The sequence below is a fragment of the Dipodomys merriami genome, unplaced genomic scaffold, assembly GCF_024711535.1.
Source record: "Dipodomys merriami isolate MVZ:Mamm:240054 unplaced genomic scaffold, mDipMer1.0.p SCAF_21, whole genome shotgun sequence".
Taxonomy (NCBI): Eukaryota; Metazoa; Chordata; class Mammalia; order Rodentia; family Heteromyidae; genus Dipodomys; species Dipodomys merriami.
Window position 1 is genome coordinate 10087936 of NW_027203493.1, and position 25106 is coordinate 10113041.

At 35.5% G+C, this 25106-nt stretch overlaps 2 long non-coding RNA genes across 2 annotated transcripts in view; both read right to left on the reverse strand.

Moving 5' to 3' along the window:
- Nucleotides 1-25106, reverse strand: part of LOC138833965 (uncharacterized) — an 82691-nt gene that overhangs the window by 8788 nt on the left and 48797 nt on the right. The window contains exon 3 of the long non-coding RNA XR_011373978.1: nt 13641-13741. This is a non-coding gene — a long non-coding RNA (uncharacterized lncRNA). The remainder of the gene's footprint in view (nt 1-13640; nt 13742-25106) is intronic.
- Nucleotides 1682-7901, reverse strand: LOC138833964 (uncharacterized). Its single transcript, XR_011373977.1, has 3 exons — nt 7772-7901; nt 7474-7540; nt 1682-1916 (listed from the first exon to the last, which is right to left on the reverse strand). It is a non-coding gene; the product is annotated as an uncharacterized lncRNA (long non-coding RNA).

Consider the following 25106-nt stretch of genomic DNA (forward strand, 5'->3'; position numbering starts at 1 on the left):
TTGTTGGAAAGGTATAAGCCTTTTTAAGCAACTAAATACTGTTCTCAAAGATCATACTAATTTACATATCTAACAAAATGAGATTGCCTTTTGGACCACACTGTTTTCACTTTTTTTTCAATTGTGGGTTTTTGTTTTTGTTTTTTTGGTCGTGGGGTTTGAACCCTGGGCCTGGGCACTGTCCCTGGACTCTTTAGCTCAAGATGAGTGCTCTACCACTTAAGCCACAGAACTACTTCTAGTTTTCTGGTGGTTAATTGGAGATAAGTCTCATAAACTTTCCTGCCTAGATGGCTTCGAACCTAGATCCTCAGATCTCAGCCTTCTGAGTAGCTAGGATTACAGGTGTGAGCCACCAGTGCCTGGCTGGTATACATTTTTAAAATGGTTCTATTTCAGTTTAGTTGGAGAATAATTGTTGGACTTCAAAAACATGAAGTTTGGTTACCTTTATGGCTTAGTTCACACAGATATGATCTTAGACGTTATCTTTTCTTTCCTTTTTAAGCCACTTTCTCTACTAAATTCCCCCTCTTCTATAGGGTCTTTTGTAACCATTCCGAAGTATTTGATACATCTAGTTGAACAATTTTGATGAAACATTTTGCATATAAAATTTATACAAATGTTATTGAGCTAAATGTTCTATTGTTTCCCAAGTGCTAGTCTTATAGGACCTTACAAAAGTGTGCTACCAAGCCCACCTCCTTTGCTTGTGATACATAGTACTACTCATGCATCCACCCTATTTTACTTATGTAATTTCCCAGTTAAGAATCTCAGGTTGGATTTGTTGTTGGTGGTGGTGGTTGTGAGCCTGGATACTGTCCCTGAGCTCTTTTACTCAAGGCTAGTGCTCTAACACTTTGAGCCATAGCTCCACTTCTGGTTTTCTGGTGGTTAACTGGAGATAGGAGTCTCATAGACTTTCCTGCCTCTCTGGAAATCCTCAGATCTCAGCCTCCTGAGTAGCTAGTATTACAGGCATGAGTCACCAGCTCCTGGCTTCAGGTTGGATTCTTAAGATTCTACCAAAAACCAAGTAGTGATTATCCTCATATTTGTTCTTTTACAGAATTAAGATTTCTTGAATGTGCCCCAAAACAATTTAATGTGTATACACAATTAACTAAATTCTGCCAGACTATTCTCCAGAATGGCCCCAACATTTCACAAAATCCCCAATGCTTTGCATCAACTACATTTACAATTTATTTGTTAGTCTACTGGGTATAAACAACTATTTATTTTTTGTCAGTTGTGGGTCTTGAACTTGGGTTGTGAATACTGTCCCTGAACTACGTAAGAGCTACTGAGGTTTTCTGGTGGTTAACTGGAGATATGAGCCTCATGGACTTTCCTGCCTGGGCTGGCTTTGAACCGAAATTCTCAGATATCAGCCTCCTGAGTAGTCAACATTACAGGTCTGAGCCACTAGTACTCAGCTAAACAATTTTTTTATTGTTGGGGTTTTGTCATATATATGTGTGCTGGTATCAGGACTTGAACTCAGGGCCTTGAGCTATGGCTTAGCTTTTCAATGATGGCTGGTAGTGTATCACTTGAGCATTTTTGCTGGAGACAAGACTCTCTGAAATTTGTCTGACTGGGCTGGCTTCAGACCCAGCCTTTTCCCTTGTATTTGTTCTAGTTATCATTGTATAACAAACCTCCCAAGATCTTAAAAGCTTAGAACAAATTATTTTATTTGCTGTACTGATTTACAGCTGAGTTAATGGCAACACAGGGCTGCTGAGGCTGGCAGGTCCATTTCCCAAGCGACTTTTTCACTCTGAGATCTGTCCTTGTTGCTTCTTCACTTCTCCATGAAATGTCTCATCTTCCAGATCTTCTCCACATGGGTTTCTCACAACATAAAGCTTTCAGGGTAATGACAGGTCTTAGATGGTAGTTGGCTTCCAAAGGGCGGAATGCAGAAGTTGTCAGGTTAGTTTAGTGCAACATTACCATTTTTCCTTTATCAAAAGAGTCAGTCTACCCAAATTGAAGAAAGTGGAGAGAATCCATTTGTTTTTTGGGGGAGGGTTTCAGGGGGAACAGAGCCCAGGCCTTAACATGCCAAGCACATGCTATACCACTAAGGAAACCCCTAGCATACTGATGACTGTCAATGGTACACTGAGTTGGGAGGTTGTATTGTAGACATCTTTGGAAAACAATCTACAACATTTGTCATTACAATTTTTTCCTTTCTTTCGTGGGTTATGGGGCTTGAACTCTGGGCCTGAGTGCTGTCCCTCAGCTCTTCAGCTCAAGGCCAGTGCTCTACCACTTGAGCCACAGAGCCACTTCTGGTTTTCTGGTGGTTTATTGGAGGTAATAGTCTCACAGACTGTCCTGCCCAGGGCTGGCTTTGAACTGAGACCCTCAGATCTCAGCCTCCTAAGAAGTAGCTAGGATTACAGCCACCAGCCCCCAGCTAAATTTTTTTCCTTTCTTCAGTGGTAAATCTGTCTTTCCTAGTAATTTATAGGAACGGTATTACATGTCTCAAATCTTTTGCATGTATAAAAATTCTTTCCACGGGGCTGGGAAGTGGCTCAATGGTAGAGCACTTGCCTTGCATGCATGAGGCCCTGGGTTCGATTCCTCAGCACCACATAAGCAAAAAGAAAAAAGCCGGAAGTGGTGCTGTGGCTCAAGTGGTAGAGCGCTAGCCTTGAGCTGAAGAGCTGAGGGACAGCAACCAGGCCCAGAGTTTAGGCTCCACGACCGGACTCCAAAAAAAAAAAAAAATTCTTTCCACATTTAATTTAGAATACTTCTCTTCAAGTGAACTAGGAGTCATCTCCACTTTACTTTTTATTTCTTTTCATTAGAATGAATACACACACACAAACACACACACACAGCCTTGTCTCAAAAACTAATATGAAATATATAGGTTCTTACACAGGATTAAGTCATTCACAAATACTTAAGTAACTCCATTGTAACATATTTCAAGTTCAAATCTTATCATAAAATAATTATAGCAAACAGTACAAAATAGTGTTGTGGATTTTTTTTTTTTCAGTACTGGGGTTTGAACTCAGGGCTTCACACTTGCTAGGCCAGCACTCTATTACTTACGCCATACCTCCTGCTACGGAATAATTTAAAAGCATCAATATCTTCATTTTAACTCTCTAGTGCACTATGCTCTTTAACTGTATACTAAATGGTTTTGGTAATATAAAAAAATAGAAACAAGTTGACCAACTCCATTAAAAACAACTTAATTGAAAAGACATGGTTCTTGCCACCAAAAAAAAAAAAAAAATACTACCTAAATTCCTAAAGACAATTTAAGGCCAGTCTGGGTAGAAAAGTTCACAAGATTCCATCTCCAAAGTAATCACCATGAAGCCATGGAGGCATGGCTTCAGCAGTAGTGAGCAAGCAAGCCAGCACAGTAAGTGAGAGGCCCTGAGTTCAAACTTCAGTACCGGCGCGCATACCATAGACAAACTAACAGAAAGTGGTTTACAAACAGTCTTTTAGAAATGGCAAACACATATGGTCTGGGGTTTTTTGCATATGTAGTAGAGTTCTAACTTTGGGATTAGTACTTACTAGGCTGGTTCTCTGCCATTTGAGCCAAACTCCTAAGCCTTTAAAAATCAAAAGAAAACAACCTTCAGTTGTTTCTCAAATACAGTCTTGGGCTTTTGACTAGGCTGGCCTTCTACCGTCCTGGGATTATAGGTATGCACCACTACACCTGACTTTTTTTGCTGCCATGGAATTTTGCTAACTTTTTGCACAGGCTGATCTTGAATATGAATCCTCTTATCTATGTCTCCTAAATAGCAGGGATTATATGTGTGAGCCATGTAAAACAGCTTCTTCTATTGTTTTATGTAAATTCAAGGACTTCTTACATTATTCTTTTTGTGTGTATGTGCCTGTACCAGGATATGACTGGCTGGCTCTCTACCACTTAAGCAATGCCTCCAGTTCAACTTTATTTTTGCCAGTTAATTGGAGATAAAAGCTGCAAACTGTCTTGACTGGCTTAAAACCACAATCTTCCAGGTCTCAGCCTCTGGAATTTCGCAGGCATGAGCCACCAGTGCCTGGCTTCTTATATTAGTCTAACACATGTACTTATGTCATGAGAGTGGCAGGCAAGAATTTTTCAGATTCTCTTCAAAAGGACAAGGCATACACCTGTCTTGGTTGTCTGAAGATTGTTAATAACACAAAAGGAAACCACAGCCATATATCCTGGATTTTTTTTTCTATAGGATAAACTCTGACTTCACTAGTGAAGTTTAACAAAGTCATTTGTTTTTACCCAGAACAGAAATATATTTATTGTCTTTTAATTATAAACTACTAAAATTATAAACTTTTTAATTATAAAGATATAGTATGGCCAGGCAATTGTGGCTCACGCCTTCAATCCTAACTGTTCAGGAGGCTGAGATCTGAGAATCATGGTTCAAAGCCAGCCATGGCAGGAAAGTCTGTGAGACTCTTATCTCCAATTAACCACCAGAAAACCAAAGTGGTGCTATAACTCAAAGTGGCACAGTGTTAGCCATGAGCAAAAAAGCTCAGGGACAGATCCTAGGCCCAGAGTTCAAGCCCCGTAACTGAAGAAAAAAAAAATAGTTAAGACAGATAGTGATGAGAATGCCTGTAATTGGTAATTTTCCCTTACTAAAAATAAAGATGTTATTTAAATTCTACATCCAGAGGAAGAAAGCTGAATTAAAACCAAATTAGAATGGCAGAGAATAAAGCAAAATGGTCTCTTTTCAAAACTTTAAAATCATATCAGTGATAGGATCAGTGCATGTGATCACCCTCTCTTTCCAATAGTGGTGAACTGATACCAGGGACTCCTATATGACTATGACTCAGGCTGACCCCAGGTTGAGCTACTTCCTATCTTTCAATCTATCTTCAGTATTTTCAAGTAAATGATGATTTACTCTGTCCTGATCATAAAAAATCATATAAGATCAACGTTCAAAAAATAAGGACCAGCACATCAGTTAATGTATTCAATCCTATAAATATATGTAAACAGAATAACGAAATAAACATCATCAGAAACAGACCTGGGACTTTTTAAATACCTTACTACTTTCTCTCAGAAACCTTACTGTCCTCTGTGAGGATGATGTGGCTGGAGATATATTCCATGTTTATGAGTACTACAATCTAAAATAAAAGTATAAAGCTTAACAAAACCATATGCAAGTATACAAATGACAATAAACAACTGTCTCTTTTCAAATAACATAAATGAAAAATAAATATCAAACTAGAATGGCACTGTGTCTTTTTTTTTTTTTTTTTTTTTGTCGGCCATGGGGCTTGAACTCTGGGCCTGGGCGCTGTCCCTCAGCTCTTCAGCTCAAAGCGAGCGCTCTACCACTTGAGCTACAGTGCCACTTCCGGTTTTCTGGTGGTTTATTGGAGGTAGGAGTCTCACGGTCTCTCCTGCCCGGGCTGGCTTTGAACTGCGATCCTCATATCTCAGCCTCCTGAGTAGCTAGGATTACAGGCGTGAGCCACCAGTGCCCGGCGAATGGCACTGTGTCTTAAGTGGTAAAGTGCTAGCTTTGAGCAAAAGGAGCTTAGGGATGATGCCTAGGTCCAGAGTTCAAGCCTCAGGCCCAGAAAAAAAAAAAAAAAAAAAACAAAACAAAACTGCTTATGCCTATCAATGAGGAGTTTTCTAACAAAACCAAGAGATTACAAAGGATCTAAGTAACCCTACCTTAATCTCTTTCTAGTGTTCCTACACTTGGTTACAGTCAAAAATAAAAATTTTAAATGTTTGTCATCTTCCAAAAGTGTTCAAGCAAATTTTCCTTTAGTGTTACATTTCACTGAGAGGAATTTCAGTAAAACAATACAAAGCTGAAGAAGTTTTGACATAGGTACCAAGTAAGTATATACAACACAGATTAAAATACAGGTTACCCAGAAAATATAAGTGGATCTTACCACATTTTCTTTTCTGAAATAACTACTGTTTCACAGCAGCTGCAGAACTGGAGTGTCAGAAATGGAAAGCAGAGAACCAGATAAAGGCCTCAGGTATTAAATGCCAGAAGTCTTGAATGTAAAACCTCATAATATCAAGAGATGGATCTGCTTAAATACATGTCTAGATGGGTTCTATGCAAATAGGGAGACAAGTTGTAAGCTGATCAAAGCAACTTGCACTTGCAAAGCACCTTCAGAAAGTTTTCTAATGAACCACTACGTGTTCTGCTTCAGTCAGAGACCACATGACAATAACAAATTTTATAATTTATTTTAAAGCAAATTAACACAATGGTTGTGGTTGGTCTTGAATGGTTCTACAAATCTACAATCTGTAGACATTCAGTCTTCCTAAGATACAAAACTAATTCCCTACAATCAATGACATTTTACCCCATTATTACAAACAATAAAACCGTATGGTAAGGCTCATTTAAAAATAAATTTCTCAGTCACATTTCAACTGGAAGGTTAATACTCTTAAGACACCAAGGAAGGCTCAAAGGGAAAGAAATACCTTCCTGAAACCTAACTAACAAGCCAACAACATTAATCTATCAATCGAAAGCTGAAATCACTTTCAACAGAACACCACATACAAGTCCAGCCAGCTTTGCTTCTCTACAACTCAAGTTATCAAGTATTACACAAACTCAAAGAAGGGTAAAGTTATGGAAATAGGATCTCACACACACATCAGAGATTACACTGTTAACATGCTCCAAAATTCCCACAAGAACATAACATATATTTTTCACAGTCTGTATAAATTATGTCTGTCATGTGGCTGCCCCTGAAACTAAAATTCGATGACTGAGTTCCAAAGCCCCTACTGGACCTCATTTCAAATCTCCTACTTCAACAAAATTGAGAGAAACCACTTCCTAAGGCCAGATCTATTTGTAAGGAAAATGCTTTCAAATGTCATCTGAGAAATGGTATTTTTTTTATGACCAGTTACCCCTTAAGTTATGTAGACAACCAGAAAACGGGGAAAGGACGTATTTATAGAATACATAGTGGCAGAATCGGTAAGATCCACGTTTGTACACACAGGTAAAACAGGTGAGACAGGTGCTAATGTGCTTGGCAATCAGATGTTGTCCCGAGACAACAAATCTGACAGCACCCGCAAATAAATAAAAAAAAGGGGAGAGATCTCTAGACCTTATCGTACTTGTTGCCCTGGCCACCATTTTACACAGACAAGTGCACAATACACCTCTGGAAGCTGCCAAAGACAGGAACACATCCAAGTGAACAGAGAGGGCGTTTCCCAGGTGGGAATTGCCCCGCTGCTGTCTCTCGGGATTAGCAAACTAGGGCAAAGTTCACCACATTCAAAAGAAAGTCAACTCCACGTCCACAGACACGCTGATAACTCGTGCCACCTGTTACACCCTACGCCAGGCAGAAGACACCCAGGACGCTCACAGACGCACCTGTTAATATTCCAGCCCTTACCTGAGTTCCTCTAGACCCAAGAGAAGCAGCCCAGCTTAACCCCAAACAGGGTCAGGAACACCAGCGACTACAGAGACAGAAAGCCAAACAAACACTCTGAAGACAACAGAAAGGGAAGCAGGCAGCACACCCCCAAAGGCCCAGGAGCTGCCCGCGCCCCCTGGCCAGGTCTGGCCGGCTGAGACCCTCCTGCCCTGGGCCCTCAGCCCCCACAGGCCCCCCAGGCCATAAAACGGCGCAGGCCCACCGTGAACCCCGCAGGCCGCTCGCCCACCCCCCGGGAACATGATTAACAGACCCTCGGGCAGCCCAAGGGGCTGCTGGTGACCTTCTGACGAGACAGAAAGCCCGCCAGGACCCCCAGAAAGGCAAAAACACTCAGCTCTCAACTTCGGTGGCCGCCATGACAGCAGAAAAGCAGGCGGTTTACGACAACTCCCACAATGCCCTGGACTACAACTCCCAGAGTGCACCGCGCGCTGCCGCCGTTAACCCCGTCGTGGCCTTGGGGCTGCTGAGCCTGTGACACCCCTTCTTTTCCAGAAGCCAAACTGTTGCATCTACTTTCACCCTCACAATCTCAAACTAACGTGGGAATTTTTGACAAACTGCTCCAGTTCTGCTCTCTCACCTCCTTCCCTCATCACACACACAACCTCAGCTGCCCAGAAAACCATCCCTGAGAGAGTACCCTTTGTTAGTCTCCAGAGAACTCACACTAATGCTCACCATTTAAGGGGTACATGTAGGGTCAATTAACCTCCCCTTTCGCCTTTATAAGTTTCCCAGACTTTTAAAAAAGTTATTATACCCCAGACAGTATTGTACTAAAAACTATTAAATCAAAGATCTGTTTTCTGAATCCTGGAAATCAAGAAGAAAGACTGTCCTGTAAGTATTCACAATGTCCTACATCTCCCTATTTTACAAAAACAGTTTTCTTCAAATATATACACTTAAGAAATTCGTGTAGATTTACCTTTCACAACAGGTACATCTTAACGAGAAAAAACGATTATGGACCACATACCTTTTCATCTTAAAAGTATTTTTTTCCCCTAAGAAAATCCCATGTGCAAACAGTTTATTTTGCTTTCCCTTTCTCTCTCCACAGAAAAGTAATCAGAAATAGCAAATACTACTGCTTAATGCCTTTCTGACCTTAAAAAATGCCAACAAAAAATTAAGAAACATTCTGATAAAATTTGAAAAATAAACAGAGCTCATTCTTTCAGGAAACTACAGTCCCACACTTTATTCATGAATGAACTCTTTCAATTCTTACCCATTTTAATTAAAAAGAAGAATTTTAAGATGCATTTGTTTTTAATATTTTGCCCATAATCTAAGATTAGTATTCTTTGATAGATAAAACCACATCATCAATATGAGTTAAATTTCCAGTATGTACATTCACAAAACAAGCTGCACAGCTGCATAACTGATTGAGAGAAAAAAATGCTTGGTATTTGCTACATACACTAAAACAACAACTATAATTCTTCCAAAATATCTACTGTTTTGCCTATTCCAAAATATAAAATAAAATGTAAACAATGTCTGATTTTTCCACAGAAACATTTTGCCAATGTAAAGGGAATTCAAAAAAATACCATGAACTTCAAAATCACAGCACTTAGAAATCCCAATACAACACATACAAAAGCCCAAACAATGCCTTATTAAAAAGATATCTTCAATAAAATTCTGAAAAATTATATTTTAAATGTGTTCTTTAATGTTACAGTTAGCTAACTGGTAAATTTGTTTATGTAATAAACTACAATGAGAAAATACTTCCCCATCATTTATTTTTGCACTCATTTACAACATGAATTTCCAAAAACAATTAAGGCAAGCGTTACATACCTATGTACAAAATATTATATGCATATATGTATAGGGAATTTTAGAATAAAATACTACTGTAGCTTTTATATTTTTCTAATTTTCACTTAGTACTTAGTTAATATTAAGCTAGGCAAAGTTGCATTTTTCTTTAATTTTTAACAGCTGTGAGAACATAAAATTTGATGCATATTGTATTTATCTATTATTCTCCTAATAATACAATGTATGATTCATAAAAAGTTCAAAAAAAAATCAGAAATGAAGCTGATCTCATATATTTATTACGTGTTTGTCATTCTTTTCTTTGTTCTGAGATTATATTTTCCATTAGGAGGTTAGACATATTTTCTTTTCTTTTAAGCTTTAAAATACAGAAATTTTAAAAATAAATTGAATAACTTTATATAAAGATCACAAAATTACATTTGAAATAGATTTCTAATTTTTTCAGATTAGCATAGTACTTTATATTTAGAATTGCCATATCTCCTATTTAGCTAATTAAAGTGTCTAAATCTATATACTTAATATTAATAAATCATCCTTAAATAAGAAAACAAGTTTATTTGAAAAAAATTCTTTTAACTTTATGCCAAAACACAATATATTTCTCCCAAAGTTTTTAGATTCTGTTTTACCGCATGTATTCCTAACATGTCTTTTTTTAAAAACTGAACTCTATATTAAGATTTTTAAAATATTTATATGTAACTGTATCAATATGTTTAAAATTAGGAGAAATCTTGTGTACTTCTGAGGATATATAGGTGTTAATAGAAAACAAATATTGCAGTCTATTTCTCTTTTTAAATGTGGTGCTACTGAAAAAGCTAGAATGTACAGATTTGCAGATGTGCAACAGAATCTGTATAATTTTTTAACTACTTTCAACTTTTTAATTTTATATAATACTTTAGGGCAGCTTAATAATGTTTGTTTAGACATTTCAAATGCTTTCATAGTTTATCTGCTTTAAAACATGATTTCCAGATATGTGATTTATACTGTTTATACAAGTAAAATACACTAATAAAATTCATGTCCAAGATAAAATAAGTTGCTAATTCTACAATATACTCGAAAAAGTTTACCTTTTCCTTTTTGGTGTTACTAATATAATATAATTAGCAAGAACACACAAAAAGTGCAGGTTTTGATCTAACTAAATACATTGTTTATACTTACATTCTGACTCTACAAAATAATAATTTCCTAACATGAGAAGGTAGTCCAAATTCAAGTTTCACTTCTATTATTGTCCAGATTTTAATTAATTTTCATTTTCTGGCCTGTTTTTAAAGCAAGGACCATCTTTAAGATTTAATAAAAGTCTTTTCTTAAATTATCACATGAATTTACATTCGTTTAGAGGTCTAAAAATTTCCTTGCTTCTGACTTTCATAGTTATTTTCAAAACTTTGTGTCAGAAATATAACTTTTTAAATTTTTTATGTTATAAATAGTTTAAAAGATGGCTCAGTTTCTGACAAGGTACAAAAACATTTATCTTTCTCTTTGTCTATCTTTCTTAAACCAACAGATTTTTTAATGAAAATTTTCTAATTAATTTAATTTAATAATCTTGCTTTCTGTTATCTCTAACATGTTATATCAGGGTTATCTAAATTTAAGTACTTTTCATTGAAATGCTGTCTTTTTAATTGATAAATGATAGAAAACATTTCCTTACCTAAAGAAAAAAATGTTTCAACTTAAAAATAATCTCTGTGGTTCCTTACAGGGTAAAACTTGATATTTTCCTATAAAAATGGTGTGGTGGGGGTGAGAACAAAAGAGAACAAATGACCATAATCACTTGCACTCTGTGAAGAATCAGAATGAGATTGATGACTACTTGAATTGTTGGAGTTAATTTTACACAGCAAAGTTTAAATATAATTAATTGATACAGCTAGGTTTTTTTAACCCTGTTTTCAATTTTATCGCAGGACTATCATAAGCTAATAATTTATTTTATCCTTAGTTCTCTTGGTGTCTTATTCATTGCTCCACAGTTTGAATACACTTTCAATATATATAATTCATGAACTATCCTTATCTGTCTTAACAATATTTTATCATATATAATAAGGCCTGCTTCATACCTGGCTGCTATAATCTAAATCTCAAGTGACATGAAAGAAAAAAATCTAAACCCTAAAGTATTTAACTTTGGGGATGCCTTTCTAGCTTCAAATCAATTTCCTCATAGACCTATTTCAAATACAATGTGCTCTAAGATGGAAATACTACACACAAACCAGAGTAGGATTTAGGATAAATTTTTTAAAACTATTATCCTACTTTTCCTTCTTCTTTCTGTTTATAATTTCCCCTCTAATCTAGGATGGTATTCATGAACTTACTAGAAATGAGTTCATTAATGCCAACAGAAAATTTTCTGCTTAGAAAACTTTTACATTCCTTATACATTTCCTTAATTTCCCATAAGGACCTGTTATTCCAGACTCAAGAGATGAGGGTAAGTATTAACACTGCTTGCTCTTCCAAATTCCCTTTTTTCAGACTTGTTTTCTAATTCCTTCCTCATCATGATTATACCATACCCCACTTAGATTTTTTTTAAGAGATCAACAAGTTTTGCCTAATATTCTCCCCAATATCTGAGGGTATATTTTGTTTTTTTAGTTTGGAAACATAATCACAGTCTGGCCATGATTATCTCTCTATATTCAAGCAACCAATTTTCATTCCTGACCAAGAAACTTGTGGATTTCTATTGGCCAGACCCTAGCAATCTCTCGTTCTTCTCATTCCCATTTGGGCTCTCATAGGAATGGAGGAATTAAGCTGGAGGGTACAAGTGAGTTAGAACAACAAGAAAGAATGCAACCCCTCCCCCCATCACAGAGGAATCTTGTTCAGAACTAATTTTGATACTTTGGAACAAATGCAGTAGTGGTTCTCACTAGACACTGTGTTGAAAATGAACTATATAACGTGGGACAGGAGGGAAAAACTGGGAGAGAGTGAGGGAAGGGGTGACATTGTCCAAAAAGAAATGCACTCATTACCTGACTTCTGTCACTGTAACCCCTCTGTACATCACCTTTATAATAACAATTGAAAATTAGAAAGAAATAAAAGTGACATTGGAGACTCTAAAATCCATATGTGGAGACATTTTAAAAAATTCCTTTTCTTTATTTCACTCTTGGTGATGTTTCACTACCTAAGTCATTTTTTTTTTCCTGCTCAAAGGATGTGACTTTTAGGTTGTAAACAATTTTACAAGTGCAAAGCAGAGGTTTATTTTAAAAATGGAGATGCCCACCATTCATGGCCCCAACGGATGTCTGGGGCAGAAACAGTATGACTCAATACATCTGCATCCAGACTAAAAGTTTGAGTCTTGCCTTTTATGTTGTCCGGCCAAATGCTCATGTTTCTGAGAGTCTGAAGATAGACATATAACCACACTGCCTCAGTTTCATTTCTGGTTTGATTCTGTCCCCCAACACAATTAGCAGAAGTTGAAGTAAGAGCAGTAAGGGGAGATAGAATCAAAAAGCAAGAATGAGGAGGGTTTTTCAACCCTTAACCTAAGATGAGATAATACTTAACCTAAAATGACATTTCTTTTGGCCCTAGCCATTTTCCCCAAATGTTTCTGTATTTCTACCAGCAATGGAGTTAGGCTGTGACATCAGGGAAGGCTGAGGAATACAGTGGGAATAGCTTCCAATATTTCCAACTCTTACAACAGTGCAAATCATAAAAGAGAATGCAATGTTCAAAAAAAAAAAAAGAAATGAAATGGAGAAATGCTAAACTAAAAGCCTCTGACATATTTGCAGATCTGGTGGGTAAATGGTTTTTTTTGTTGTTGTTGTTTTATTTTTAAAGAATAATATGCAAGTAGGCATGTGGTCACAAGACCATAAAAACCTTGTCTTTGTTTCCTACTCTCTGCTGTTGGCTGCTTTTTCTCCAAACTAAGTATATAGACTTGCACACTAGTTCTTATTCATGAACTCAATGCTATTGTATCTGAAGTGAGGAGGGGGCACAGTGGGGAGTCTTTAAGCTCTCCAGAAAGACTCCCACCAACCCAACCCTGGTTCAAAGAATCCCGACAAAGCATTTTTTTTTTTTAGTGTTCTGAAAGAGGATTCCTGCCCCCTTCCCTGCTCAAGAGATTCCATGCCACATTAATCTGACTCATTAGTTCCTATACAGAGACACACACACGGTTATTTAAAACAAAATACTAAGCATACACTTAGTTAAAAGTGATTATTTTAAAAGCCCAAGACTTTACCCCAAACAGTAACAGATTAACACAAACTGCTTACCAGGTTCAATACCAGTTACAGATGGCTTCTTCATTGGTTTGAGTCTTCAGGGCCGCCAGATTCTCCTTCAAGCTTCCTTCCCGTTTCAACAAACCAGCTTCCTAGTGATGAGAGTTCTCTTTAATGTCAACTTTTAAACATAAACTACAAATCCAATCTAAGATTGCAGCATAAAATTAGTCTCTCACCCCGCACCCCTACGCCCCATTCTTCCCTTCGTTTTCTTTCTTGTTCTCTTTGAGTGAATTTGGAGAAATTCTGACTTTCCTTGACACTACTCTCCTACCTGGGCATCACTCTGAAATAGACACAATCTCTACTTGTCCTTTGTCTTCACTTAAAATCTTCTTTAAGCACACCTTTGAGTCCCTTGGACTGCAAGTCAAGTCACTGTACTGCACTCCCAGACAATTTCTCTAAGTTCTGTCCTCTCAGAAATGAAGATGAGGGAGTTGTACTAGACAATCTCCAAGGTCCCTTTTAGCTCTTGCATTCTATATAGGTCCATGATGATCCAGAGAAATGAGAGTGTTTCCACATAAACACCCAAATTTAGACTTCATTTCTATATGCGTTTCTGCCATCTCTCACACAGTCTTCCCTCCCCCGTCCAATCAGTGACGCTTTATGAAAAGCCTTCATGGAAAATCTGCATCTGACTAATACCACCAAGCCCAGATCTAAAGCTATCCCATCAGAGCCCTCCAATCTAAAGCAAGAGGGCCAGGGGCCACTTCTACTCAGGATTCTTCCTTGACAAAAGTTAGCCATCTAGGGGCTGGGAAGTTGGCTCAGTGGTAGAGCGCTTGCCTTGCATGCCTGAGGCCCTGGGTTCGACTCCTCAGCACCACATAAGCAAAAAGAAAAAAGCTGGAAGTGGCGCTGTGGCTCAAGTGGTAGAGCACTAGCCTTGAGCTGAAGAGCTGAGGGACAGTGCTCAGGCCCAGAGTTCAGGCTCCACAACCGGACCAAAAAAAAAAAAAAAAGTTAGCCATCTAACTCCTGTTGTCCCCGCCCACAATGGTACTTCTGTATTACTTTTTTCTCTTGCACATTATTTAAATTTCACAACTTTAAATGCAACCTAAGAAAAATTCATGCACCTATAGCAATTTGTGGGGATTGTGTTTCTCTGACTATGTAATACAGTTTAACACACTTCAAAAAAACAACAACTGAGTCCTTTCTTCCCTATCTTTGTTCAATCCTTCTTATCCTTCAATCCTTCTTTCTTATAGTCTCCTTCACTGATGAAGATAACTTCATTCTTCCCATCAGATCATTGCTACCACCAGCACCTTTTTCTGACCCCATTGAGGATCTATTGAGGCTTCTGTGATATGTTCTTCTAAGATAAAAAGCGATTATTGATCCAGTCACTAATCATCTTCATCCTTCCTCATTAGCTTATTCATATACCTGAGATTGTGCTAGCTGATGGATACTATTTTAAGCACTTCACATTCAAACCTAACCACTTCATAGTACAGATTCTATCACCATCACCATTGTTCAAAGGAAGAAATTGAGGTAGATGATGCTTGTGCCATTTACCCACTGTTTCTAATGACTGAAGGGTCCAATTCGAAATCTACACACTTTAAGTATACAGATTGCACCCTTTGACCACTGTGGTCCATTGTTACAGGACTTCCCACTTCTAAAATTCTCAGGTTATCTAGCACAATTGGACTACCTAATCTTCTAATTGATGGATTAGGCATAGTATAAATACCTATCTGGTTGTAAGGATTAAATAAATTTAATATACAGTGTTCATAATGGTGCCAGGAAAGAGTAAACAATTTTAAGAAATATAAAACCATTTAATATTTTCTAAATGAGGAAGCAAAGAGATGTTTAGAGACATGTTACCTTCTCTACATGAACAAAAAGGAAATCCCTTTTTTCCCCATTGCTAGTGATGAAGCCCAGGGTCTTGGGCATGAAAACCATATACTCTGCTATTAAGCCCCAGGTATTTATTTTTAATATAGTAGATTGGGGCATGCATGAACAGCAAGGAATCAAAGAACTTAACATCAACATTACTGGACCTCGACTCTACACTCCTAAATATTGCATAGTAACAAACCATTCACTATTAAAGGTATGGTTTCTTTCTGTATTTGTTCTCACAGCAATAAACAAACCTGTATTTTATAATAAAGAAATGCTGTTCTAATATATAAAAAAGTAATGTATTACTTAAGTAGAGCACAGCTACTTCAATAAGAGCTATTCAAAAGACAGAAGAACATTTTAAACATATCAGTAATTTCAAAGATGGTGAAAATCAAATCACCTCAGGAATTTAAATTTTCCTAACTTACGTGATTACTATCAGACTTTCCATAACCCATCTCTTGAGAGGAAAATTAAGTCTCCTGTATCATGATACAAGTTTCTCACCTGTGATTTCAAGATCCTCAAAAATTTCTGTGATTGTAACCAACTTTCTAAGAACCTCTCCCCCTAGTCCTGGGTTTGGAACTCCAATTATTTCAGCACTTAGCCCAGGTAAAGAAAAATGATCACCAATTTTCTTTTGTCAGATATATCAACCTTATAAACCTCCTGCAAAAAGAGATGCTATCATGTCTACATGTGCAGTGCAGATATAAAGATGTATGCACAATAATTTATCTACAAAAAGATGATAGGCATAACACAACAGGGCCCAAATCCAGCGTGAATAACTAGAATTCAAAGACAGTCTTGAACTTTTTTCTATCGTCGCTAAGAACTTTTCAAAACACAATAAATGCATTAATTGTTGGTCATTTCCCCTTGGCCCACCAGTCTGAATAAAGCCTTTAAAGCAAGAAAACAGCAAATAAGCAAAGGATGAAGATGAGTTGTACAGAAACTCTGGCAATCTGACATATAAGTAGGTGGACAGAGAGATTGTGCACATATACCTGCACAAATGATCATGCCTGCTATCTGATGCTCATGCTTACTTGCTATTACTCAATGGGATATCACAGAAATACCCTCCCCCATACACACACCAGAAACCTTGAAGGTTTTACAGGAAAGAGATTCTTTTTTTTTCTTTTTGTGTGTGCTTGAACTCAGGTCCTTGCACTCTCATTTGACTTTTTTCACTCAAATTCAGCCTTCTACTACTTGAGCCACTTATGGCTTTTGCTGGTCAATTGGAAATAAGAGTCTTTGGGAATTAGGCTGCTTCTAACAGTGATCCTCATATTTCAGCCTCTTATTAGCTAGGATTACAGGCTTGAGCCATAGGCTCACAACTCAATTAAAAAAAAAATCTTGTGTGTGTGTGTGTGTGTGTGTGTGTGTGTGTGTGTGTGTGTGTGTGTGTGTGCGTGTGTGTGTGCCTAATACAAGACCTTACTGTTGTCCCTGGTGTTATCCCTGACAGTCTCATTTTACTGGCTTGGTCAAAGGGAGCCCCACTGAAGCCTAGTGGAATCGACTGTGTTTGGGATAAATTAGAAGATGGTTTTATGAATTTTGAGGGGAAATGTTTAGAAGATCATTTACTAACTTTAATTTCTTTGATTAAATAAACAGACATCTGAGATCCTCTACTTTCTAACCAATCTACATTTGCTCAAATAATGGATGGGTTTTTGGACACCATCAACCCTTAATCTAACCTTTACATACCTCACACATGTCTAAGAGAGCAATGGCTTCAACTTTTAAAATATAAAATTATATTTTTTAAAGAAAAGAAATCAGAAATCAGGTTGGATTAAGATTCCACTTTAAATTGGGTGCCGGTGGCTCACACCTGTAATCTTAACTACTCAGGAGGCTGAGATCTGAAGATCGTGGTTCAAAGCCATCCAGGGCAGCCAAGTCCATGAGACTCTTAACCTCCAGTTAATCAGCAGATAACTGGAAGTGACTCTGTGGTTCAAAGTGGTAGAGCATTAGCATTGAGCAAAAGAGCTCAGAGTTGAGCAAAAGAGCTCAGAGACAGCATTCAGGCCCCTGAATTCAAACCCCATGACTGACCAAAAAAAAAAAGATTCCATCTGAAGGCCAACACTTCACAGAGGTAGAAGTGATATATTAATTAAGGCAGTAAAATCTGAGTCACTTTGAGCCTTCGTCCTGTTCATCCTATTATAACACTGTCCAATTCGAGTCTTACAAAATGATGGGCTGCATAGAGACACAAAAGTTAAGGTGATTAAATCGCCTCCCCCTGTAACCTGTGGCAAGATTCCTTCCTTCTGTGCACTAGGCTAAAAGTGATTCTCAGAGATGCTTGGAGGAATTGGGGATCGTCATACTTAGGCATATCTTCTAAGTCAATATACCCCCCAAAAAAGCCAGAGGCACGAGAAACACATAAAAAATGTAGGCTCTTGTCCTGAACACAGAGAAAACAAAAGGACAAATCTTCATTTTTAGTATAGCAGGAAGACCTTTCTGAGTGGCCAGTGATAGACACCTGCCAGAATGATCATCATTATCCCCAAACACAGGCTGTCAAAGCACCCAGAGGACTGAGAATCCTCTGGTCCACTTTTCACATTTTGTAAATAAGGAGAGACTGAGGCCCAGAGAAAGGAAAAGTGGTATTCTCTAAGTCATATCAACTAGGATGAAGACTTTCACCTTCCCATCCGACTTGCACCTTATGGAGTAGAACTGTATTTTTCCAAAACGTTTGCCTAAATGACACATCATTTAACAGTGTGATGAATTCTCTAAGGGAAGGAGGAAACGTGAGCCCTATTTTCTAAACAAAGAAATTAGCACAGGGCTGGGAATGTGGCTTAAGTGGTAGAGTGCTTGCCTAGCATGCATAAAACCCTGGGTTTGATTCCTCAGTACCACATAAACAGAAAAAGCCAGAAGTAGCACTGTGGCTCAAGTGGTAGAGTGCTAACCTTGAGCAAAAGAAGCTCAGGGACAGTGCCCAGACCCTGAATTCAAGTCTCAGGACTGGCAAAAAAAAAAAAAATTAGCACAAAAGTTTACCTTGAGTTACTACGAAACCCACTGGTACCAGTTCTAATCCACCCCATACAGGGACTCAGTACCTCCATTTGCACTTTAATATTACAATTTTTCTTTAGTATCCCAATAAACAAAGCAAAACAAAACTCACTATTTGGACCCAAGGTTGAATTAAATATAAGAAATTACCTTGAAAAAATAATTCCAACACTGCATTCCTCCCTAATAGTTAAGGAGAATTTATTTATTTATAAATTTCCTCTTGGACCGAACATCAGTTTTTGTCATGTCTGGAAATCCAGTTGTATGGGTTTTTCTAATTGATAGGGATCACTCAATAGAAAAGCAGCTGCAGGTACTAATAATTCACTAAATGAAATGAGTGCTCCAGCCTGTTGAGCCTGGAGGCCAAGGAAGGTGAACCTTCGGAGACACAGGAAAGCATGTCACACCTGGCAGGCTCAATCAGCTCCATGAATGAGACAATTCTAAACTAAGACTACCACTATCCTGAGTGGTTAGAGGTCTCAGTACATTCAAATGGTAGGAACAGAGAAAAGTTAACATATATAACATACCAAGGACAAACGAAAATGTAATAGTCCTTTGGAGATAATGCACCTTGTCTTACTGCTGTCAAGAATAAGAATGCCACGGTGGCTACAGCTTGAACACTGAGCCCTCACAGGTCCCAGGGGACTGCTTTGTCACTGATTACTGGAAGATTGTGATATTATGACATTGGTTATATTTTGTCAAGAAGTTTGATTCCTATCAAGAAATCCGGCCATTGTAAGTTCATTTGTTTCCCCTTCAGAACTGGTGGTTAGCTAGACCTTCCCACATTGGCAGCTAAGGAGGGAGAAAAGACATTTTTCCAGCTATTACCTGTCCCCTGCCCCCAAAAAATGGGGAAAATAATTTGGTAGGAATGCAATCATGTTTGGCCAAGTAACTCTTTTATATCAGTTACAAATGTGGATCCAGAAACTGGGTGAAATGTAATTGCAGTATTAATGGTATAGAATTACTAGTTAAAAATAAAGGACATTTTAAAGACTCATATTATATAGCCAATAACAATTTTGATTAAGCATTCAGATAGTTAACAGTGTTGGTTTGAAAATTACTTACATGAACCTCTGAGCTTTTCAAAATTTTCCTTTTTTTAAATGGATGCTTGTTTGAGACAGGGTCTCACTACATAGCACAGTCAGTCCTGAAGGTTGCAGGTCGCCAGCTTCAGCCTCCCAAGTGCTGGGAGGCATTGTACCACCATGCCCAGCTAAAAATTATTTATTTTTAAAAAATTTAGGTGTGATTGACAAATAAAAATTGTATATAGTTCTGGTATATCAAAGGATTTTTGATATTTTTGTAATTTTAAAGAGAGGTTCATGATAGCTTTATCAAAGGCCTAATGCAATATTCTAGTTTAAATTTAGCTAAAGTGATAAGTAAAATAAATATATCAGACCTAAAGTATATCATAATATATGCCCATTTGCTTATTCATTTCTCCTTTCTTTGGCTATGGCTCTGATGCAGGTTTTTAGTATGTTTTATAAATGATTTAAGAAGTTAACACAGCTGTGCAAACTAACTCTAATCCAGTCAAACTGTATTAAATTATTGGCTTTTGAAAAAAGTAGTTAGATATTTGTGGTCTTCTTGTCCATTTTTCACATTTATATTTGTTTAACATCCTTTAGGGTAGCTCATTTATTTTTTACCTGTAAGTTGTGAGCAGGACTCATCTGAGTGACAAATGTTGAGAATTAAGAATCTTTTTAAAAAATTATGGTTTGGTTTTGGTTTGTTTTTTACTTTTTATTTTTTATTGAACATTGGGTCAGGAAAAAGATATGGCTAAGAGTTGCCAATCAAGAACCAATAATGATGTCTCAGAGATGCTTAAATTAAATCTGTTATTTGGAGCAGGTTAAAATAGAAAGTTCCTCACCAAAATGTGGTATAACTTAAAAAAAAAAAAAGACATTGAAAACTGAGAAAAAATTAAATCTGCTTAGAAAAAGAAAAATGTTCTCCTTTAGAGAGAATCAGATTTCCTTATTAATTAAAATATTACTTTGTGATAATTATTCTATTTGGCTATAAAACATTTTAGGTAATAGACCATATTTCTTCCTATGGACATTTTTGTAGGGAAAAAAGTCATAAAAATCAAAGCTTATGGACCAATTTTAAGAGTTTTAAAATGTCATATTTACATTGAAAGTAGAAAAAATTTACCTGTGCATTTGAATTCTTTTAGTAATATCACTTTAACATTAATAAAAATGTAACATTAGGCAAAATAAAAACTTGTTAAATATTTATCATAAACTAGATTTTAAAGATTAGCATTATCTAAGAATTCCTCCATCAAAATCTCAAGAAAAATATCATTTAGGATACCTAAAAATATACTTTAAAAATAAATGCAATTTAATTGATCAACTAAAATTGATAATGTTATACTACTTTACGAGACTAGAAAACAGAGTTTTTACTATCATGAAAAATTTTTAAGTTAATTAAAAATGAAGTGCTCATAGATCTATTACCATTCAATTTTTAAAATATAAAATGTGAATGCAGACTAATAATATTTTATAAAACAGTACTCTGCCATTTTAGTTTTAATCTGTTATTCTATTTAGTAGGGTTTCACTATGAATTTTGTTAAATCATGTTATTTTTATTTTAACAAACTAAGATTTTTTCTTAAATGGTTAATTGTATATAGTTTATTTTTAAATCAAATGTTAATACTTCAATATTGAGATAAAAAATTCAGAAGATAGTAGGACTTACTCATAATGTTTTTCTTAATGTTGGTATATTAAGTATATATAATTACTATCAATTGTTGCATCTTTATAATGTCGACATTTTGATGAAAATTTTTCTTAAATGCACAAGGATCTACTTCCAAAGTGATGCCTAACAACTGGATAATTGTGAATGTGAGAAAGACAGAGCTAAATCATATAATCTCTCAGTTCCTTCAAAAACAAGCCTTTGGTCCTTAACTTTCCTAGCTGGAAGATTAATTAATTAAGTAAAAATAACTATTCAGCTATGGTTTGGAAAGTCTTCAAACTGCATCAAATTTTCCTTTGCAGTGAGTCTTTCTGCAAGTTTCTATTTTCTTAGTAATACCTGTCCTTTAAAAAAAAAAAAAGATCCATAGGATATATATTTATTTCTATATTAGTGTAAATACTTCGTCTAGTAAAATATGATTATGAACTCCATTTTGAGTTACATTTTGTAACAAATTGTAACTGGCTACAGCTATTTCAGTTAAGTCTTTTGTTAGAAAAATGGAAAATTTGTAGGTAGTTGGAAAACTTTACTGAGGGCATTATAGATTTCAGATAAACTAAAAACATTCTTTTACCTAACATTATTGTTTTAACAATTAAAACACAAATTAAAGGCAGCAAAAGTTCAGTGTAGCATGTAGTTTCTGTTCCTGGCTATTAGAAAACCAAAGATGCATTATCTTTATGCATTTTCAAAATCAACAAATAAAGGTACACATTCTAGAATCCATACTTACCTTGAGAATTTCTAAACAAATTGAAATAGAAGTTTTATATTCTAACTGAAGTATACAAAAATCTGAGCAATTAAATACCATATCACTTAAATGGTTTGCATTGAAAGTAAAATTTTGCTGTTCTGCTTTGCAAATATAAAAAAAGCTTAAGCAAATTAATTTTTATGTTTCTATACTTAGGATTACTCTTAGTTTTTAGTAAATGCTTTTAGTATTTATATCTAGAATATATACTTGTCCTTTGACTTACAAATAGATAAAATACAGAATTTTCAAAATTCACTTCAATTTTTTTAAATTAAAGAAAGAAAATTCTGCTTTCTTTGCTTTTAATGGAAATAAAACTTTTAACTAATTAAATTTATCTTCCTTTTAATAATTCAAATAGTATTTGATCAAATGTTAAAAGCTGGAACTATTTAAAAAATGTAAGAAGAGTCAAAATTTTCAATGGTTTTATTTTCAGGTAAAAAAATACTTGAATGTTTTTAGTGAACTAGAAATAATTCATATAATTAAAATTAAGGAATTGTCAATGATTGGTTGTGAGAAAAAATAATTGCATTGGTTTTAACAGCATCTTATGTTAACTGTTCAATCAAAATTGCTATGGTCTTTTAACATTTTATAAATTTATAATTTTTAAATAATTTTTTATAAATATATCAAGACTGAGTTGACATTTGTCTTCATTCAAATACTCACAACTGGCAAAAAAATTCAGTGACATAATTTGCAGGAACAACATACTCCATAGAATTTGGCTGTTTCTTTTTTTTTTAAGTTCACATAATAAATAACAATCCATACTCATCAGCATAAAAATTTCAAATAAGGAAACAAAATGTCTTGAATGTTACAAAATTATATAGAATTCTTTAAAAATTTTTTTTTGAAATATTTGTCTTTTTTCTGAACTATAAATTAATGGCCAAATTTTGTTTGTTAATAATCAAAGTTATTTTTTCAGGTTATTCTAGGTTTCTCTCTTTTTTACATTAATTCAGAGATACATGAAGTTAAAAATCTTGTCTTTTAATTTTATGTATTTAAGTTCAGTAAGCAAATTTTAACAATATCATTCTTTTAGTATTTAGAGATTAAGGCCAGGATAATGCTACAGGCTTATAAAACATTATATAAATTTATATAACATATATGAATATGCCATCTTAGAAAAAGTTTTCAGATATTACCAAATTGCAAGTCAAGATGAGAGAAAATTTAATATTTGGTTCTGTTTTCCTTTTATCTTTTGTCAGTCTGATTTCATGAAGTTTAGGCTTTTAGGAACAGATTGTCAGCATTATTATGTCCGATATTTGTAGACATTATTTTGATAATATTTTTGTTTGTACAGGAACTGTCCTTTAAATTTTACGTGTGCCTATCCATTTTTTAGATCAGTATTTAAATTAATATGTGTCTGTTGAATACCTCAGTCTATCTTTGAAGAACAAATGAAATAAATCTTCAGATTCATTTTTATACTCATTTACCTATTCCTGATTTTAAAAGCATGCTTCTAATTTTCTAATAGGATATATAGCAGTCTTGGCAGTAGGTAATTTGGCATGAGTGCATTTCACATTTTATTTTAATTTAATACCTGATATATTTCATGGACTATTAATCTATCTGATTTTACCTTAAAATTTGCAATCTAATTGAGTTTCACCTGCATATTTACTTTCATAGGTTTAAAAAATATATTCCTAAAATGTATTCCTAATGGATCTTTTTCAAATATTTTCAGAAGTTTATTTATTTTGAACTTATAGAATTGATATAATTATTTCTGGATTTCTGAATTGGATAATTTCATAGTAGACATGTACCTATTTGGACATCTATCAATAACTTCCCTTGTGTAAACTGGATAAACAGGCAACCATCTCTCTATTTAAACTGTACAATTACAAGAATATACAAATACCACGTGTCCCAGGTTACAGCTATTATAATGAGTCTGACCTCTTCAGTTAAATCTTGGTGTTTCATCTGAAAAAGACAAGTACTTAGAAGGTTAGTGTTCAGAAAACTTTTGTGGAGAGGAGGGCTAGGGCAATTATTTCTAATATAACATTTGTCTATCCTTTCCAAAGTAACTACATTATCTTGAAAGAGGAAAGATTCTTACTTTCTTACTCATTGAGATTGCACAGGGGAAAAAAAAAGAGAGAGAGAAAGAGAAAGAACGAAAGGAATGTTCATGAAATTTCTCCCTGATTCAAATCTAGTGACCTTCTTCAAACTCTCAGGAAAGTCCAATTACCTCCTGAATTGATCAGTGAAGACAAACAATCCAGGTAGCTCGGCTCACCCATTTCTTCCCCCAGTGAGGGGATTTTTTCCCCCTTTGAATTATCTGAATAATTGCTTCAATTCTTCAGTTCAATTTGCATGTCTAGACAGGTAACGAGGCTGAACAAGGTCTGGAAGGACTGTGATTTTTGAAACTGCATTTATTTTTTTTTTTCGGGAACTGCATTTTGAATCGCAATTCTTACCATCGTCCACATGTAACCTCTCTGATGGATCTGTGGGCTTCCAGAAAGTCTGTGAAATTTTAAGCAATCATGATCCAGAAATGTGTATACATGCTTAAAAACTTTCATTTTCTCTTTAGAAAGCTCATCATAGGGCTTCTTCACTAGGCATTTATATACAGGAAAAAATGTGAATGGCTGCCTTCACCTTCCAGAGCTCATGAGCAAAATAAAAGTGCTTTGCCTTCTTTATTCAAAAAGAAAAAGTAAGAATGTTGTAAAGCTCTGCATACTGTTGAAACACCTTGCTGATTTATTATATGAAGGCAATTCTTTCTAGAAAAGCTGGATGCATAGATGATTAAATTTGTTAATCATAAGATTTGTTCAATTATATTTTGCTGAAACCCTGTTTAAATTTTTAAATTTAAAATTTTTTAAAACTTTAAAAGTTTTAAG